Source organism: Otolemur garnettii, unplaced genomic scaffold (assembly GCF_000181295.1).
Source record: "Otolemur garnettii isolate 467f Iridium unplaced genomic scaffold, OtoGar3 scaffold00025, whole genome shotgun sequence".
Classification (NCBI taxonomy): Eukaryota; Metazoa; Chordata; class Mammalia; order Primates; family Galagidae; genus Otolemur; species Otolemur garnettii.
Window position 1 is genome coordinate 10,051,285 of NW_003852420.1, and position 4,599 is coordinate 10,055,883.

At 48.2% G+C, this 4,599-nt stretch overlaps 1 pseudogene; it reads left to right on the forward strand.

Moving 5' to 3' along the window:
- The window catches only part of LOC105886817, a 7,695-nt pseudogene extending 5,103 nt beyond the window's left edge, over window positions 1–2,592 (forward strand).
- Window positions 2,593–4,599: the final 2,007 nt, after the last annotated feature.

A 4,599-nucleotide genomic window follows, 5' to 3' on the forward strand; every position in this document is an offset into this window, starting at 1 on the left:
CCCTCTCACTGGGTGCTCATCACGTGGTCAGGTTCTGGTAGGACCATCTTACTGGCTTGCAGATGGCTGCCTTCCCAATGGGTGCTCATCACGTGACCTTTCCACTGTGGAATCTCTCTCTCTCTCTCTTCCTTTCCTTATTAAGCCACCTTATAAATTCTGTCAGATTATTATCCTATCTTTGTGAATTCATTTCCCATTCATTGCTTCCTAAAAGCCCTATCTCCTGCCCAGGCCCAGTGGCTCCTGCCTGTAATCCTAGCAATCTGGGAGGCTCAAGTGAGAGGATCGGGGGAGCTCAGGAGTTTGAGATTGCTGTGAATTGGGCTGATGTCATAGCACTGCAGTCTGAGTGATCAACACAGTGGGATTCTGTCTCTAAAAAGTAAAATAAAATAATAATAAAATAAAAGTCCTGTCTCCAAATATAATCACTGGGGTTAGGGCTTCAACATGTGAGAAGAACACAATACCGTCCTTAACAAAGGAGCCTCTCCTTTGTCTCAGCACAGGACTTTCACTTTGCCTACCATAGAACCCGTCGTGTATATGGCAATAGTAACTGGTAAGGAAGGTGGGATCTACAGGTCAGACTTGGTGGGCCTAGGGTACTCAAAGGAGCCTTTCTAAAGTTAGAACTCTCTTTTTTTCTTTTTCTTTTTTTTTTCTTTTTTTTTTTGAGACAGAGCCTCAAGCTATTGCCTGGGTAGAGTACTGTGGCATCACAGCTCACAGCAACCTCAAACTCCTGGACTTAAGTGATTAAGTCAAACTCCTGGACTTAAGCAATTGAGTCTCTTGCCTCAGCCTCCTGAGTAGTTGGGACTACAGGCGTGTGCCACAACGCCCAGTCATTTTTTGGTTGTAGTTGTCATTGTTTGGCAGGCCCCAGCTGGATTCGAACCCACCAGCTCCGGTGTATGTGGCTGGCACCTTAGCTGCTTGAGCTACAGGAGCCACCCCAATTTTTCTAGACTACAAATCCACTCAGCTCTCTTCCTCCCTTACTCTCTTGTTCAATGGCTTCCCCTTGGCCTTAAGAGAATTGCCAGAGTCTATCATTGCCTGCTGACCAGGACTCCACGGCTCAGCACTTTCTCTTGCTGTGCCCTGATGCGTACTAGGGAGCTTCTTCCAGCCCGGAGGAATTCTCCTTTACCTTCATGCCTGTGCCCATGTAGTTTCCTCTGCTTGGAACCCTAATCCAACCAATATCTCCCTTTTTTTTTTTTTTTTTTTTGAGACAGAGCCTCAAGCTGTTGCCCTGGGTAGAGCTCACAGAAACCTCCAACTCCTGGGCTCAAGCGAGTCTCCTGTCTCTGCCTTCCAAGTAGCTGGGACCATAGGCACCCCCCACAACACCCAGCTATTTTTTGGTTGCAGCCATCGTTGTTGTTTGGTGGGCCTGGGATGGATTCGAACGCGCCACCTTCGAACGCGCCACTGGCTCCGAGTCCAATATCTCCCATCTTATCCCTTCATCCTCAGTTTGTGCCCACTACCTCCTCTCATCCTTGAGGTCCCAGTTGAGAGAAACTTTCCTCCAGAAAACCTCAGGTTACTCCCTCCAGAGCTGGCCCTATGTACTTTTTATGCTCAGCCTCCATCATGGTAGAGAGAACAGTTGCCATGAACCTCCCCACGTACTCAACACCTGGCTGCATTTGAACCAGATGGAAATCATCGAATAGATCATCAAATTCTCCTAATTGTACCATAAATATTTTTTAGGAGTTTGTTTCTTTAAGCCAACATCCAAAGTCCACAATTTGCAAAATAACATTTAGATTTTTCTGCTGAGTTATCATGTATAGCATTTATCCATGGCTCATCCCTTATCCCCAGGATTGAACCACAAAGTATCATCCGGCCTCCGACATACCCTAGACCACAAATCTGGGAAGCAGATTCATAGTCCACACTCTTAATCTACCAGCTAATCCCTAACCACAAACTTGCCACTGCTGACATTGCTTCCCTCAAAGCAAGCTCACCCAAATGTATCGACAGATGGCCCAGACATACCACCAATACGGTCATTTTCAGCCATAGTCCTCAACCTTTCTGACATCAGAGATCAGTTTCACAGAAGACAGTTTTTCCAAGGGCTGGTGGGGAAAGGGGAAGGGATGGGAGGTGGAGCTCACGTGGCAATGTGCGCAGTGGGGAGCAGCTGTAAACTCAGATGAAGCTTTGTTAGCCAGGCTGGTTCCTAGCACATCACAGACTAGAACCTTCTTTGCACCAGCGACCAATTTCATGGAAGACAATTTTTCCACAGACCTGGCTGAGGGGAGGAATGGGACAGGATGCAGAGCTCAGGCAGTGATGCTATGCAGCCCAGATGCTAGCAAGCCACAGACTGGTACCGGTGGGGGACTGCTGATTTTCAACACAATCTGAACTCACTGTAGGCTTTTCAGGAGCTAGAGAACTGACAGTGTGTTTTTCTTAAAGGGAAAGAAAGCCCAGGGTCTACAGCAGCTTCTGGGGCAGCTCCCAGCCACCCCAGCACAGGCTTTGAAGACATCTCAGGAAGTTTATAACTGGCTGCGTGAGATGCTTGTGGACATGCAGGCTATGTCCCTGTGAGACATACTGTTCTAAAAGCTGGATCTGGATCTAAGTTTAGGTTATTTCTGAGATCTTCCCTCTCCCAAGATGCTCTAAAAATAGCTTCTCTGTTACTCAGGGCATCTATCTTGCTCCCGAACACAAATATGCTGATTTGAATCCAACAGAAAGCGGCATTACTGCCTGGAGGAAAAACCAGGGCTCTTGGTGAAGGAACCATCTGCAATTACTTTCCTTGGCTTTTAGAGCAGATGCAGAGTCCCCTGCCCACGTTCTATCCTGAGCACACAGCAGAGCGGGGCCTCGCCACTGCAATTTGGTAAGCAGAGAAGCATACAAGTCCTGCTTTGTAACACAGAACATGTCGGTGACAGAAATGCTGAGAAACAGAACAGAGGAGGACTGATATTTCCGTGTTGGCAGTTGATCACATCCAGTCTTGTTCGGGGAAGGCGCTTCAGTGTCTGTTGCCATGGGAACCAGACGTGATGAAGTAGTTTATTGGATGTGGTCTCCACGGACTGAAGATCAGAAGCCCCGGCCAGGATCTCACCCTCACGTGAGGTGTTTGGAAGCTGCCAGGGTATTTTCCTCTGATACGTGTGTTTGTCATTTCCCTATCCAGAGATAAATTGGCTAAATAGGTGAATCTAGTATTGGTAGAATTTTGATTATTTTGTCAGGAAGGAAATAATTTGGCACATTTTCCAGAAGGAGGCTGTGATTATAAGTGGTCCACACTGAATTTTGTATCCTGGTATAAGAGAGAGACTTGGGGAGATCACCAGGGCCATCACCGATTGGTGGCTCTTGCTCCTTCCTGACTGTGCTGGTTCAGAAACTCATCCATCATTGCCGGGACTTCTCTGTAACCTTTCCAAGTTCTCCGCGTTCCTCATTTGTTCAAAGCGGACAGTTCTCTGGTGAGAGTCTGGCCAGACACCTTGTCTCCTTAACCACCCAATGAGGTGTAGCCTTGTCCATTTCCTTTTTGCCTTTGGCCCTTAGTCATTCACATGACACACGTGGATGGGCAGCTGATACTTAGAGATTGTGGATCTGGGCCTCTTTCCAGAAATGCCTTACAGTGGTCAGTGTGTAGAAATCAGCACATACTGACCAGTCCACAACAGGTGGGAGCTGGAAGGCCCAAGTTCAGATCCCAACGTGGCCTTTTAGGAGCTAAGGGAACCCTTTCCTTTTCCACGACTGCTTGGGAAGGACTTATTCTCTCAGCTGCTGGAAGTGTTGTCTACTGACAGCTGGGTTCCTCTCCAGAAACTGCCTTCTCCTAAAATGAGTTGCCCTCAACAGGACCACTGTTTCCTTCCAGGACATCCCACAGACAATACCTGGTTCCTGGGGCTGGGGGAACAAAGGCCCAGCCCCTTCACCCGCACCCTCCCTGCTCCCACTCAGGCCACCTCTGGTGGTCACCACAGTCAGCTAACGCCATAATTGGGCTTGCTTCACTGTCCGGCTTCTTCCCCTGCTCAACCCTGCTCCCTTGCCTTCCCACCTTCCTGTCCAGAGGCACTGGTCACAGGGTACTCCCTTAATAACTCTGCACATCAGTGTCCATCTCAGAATCAGCCTCCCAGGTCACAAATCTGCAACAACTCTAAACTTCCTTTAGGACCTTCTCTCCCCTATCTTGCGGTAGGGTTTGGGGCTGATTCATTCCATACTCAGCTTTGGGCTGAAGGCATTTGGGAAAAGCCCACCTTCTCCTCCATCCCCAGCCCATACTGATTTCTGAATTAGGGCAAAAACCAAGAAGTCTGCTGAAGGTTTCTACAAAAACGGCTTACTTAATTTTCCAAAAGATCTACCAGGAGAGATGTCGTCTGTCATTGACTGTGAATGAGGAACTTAACTCCGACAGACACCTTGAGATGAGGAGGGAAACTTGCTGAGATTATAGCCACCCCAGGGAAGTGGAGACGAGATATAATCACAAGGTTCGACCTTTCTGGCTCAAACTACCCCGGCCCCGCAGCATCTGAGACACCCTTTCTCTGCATC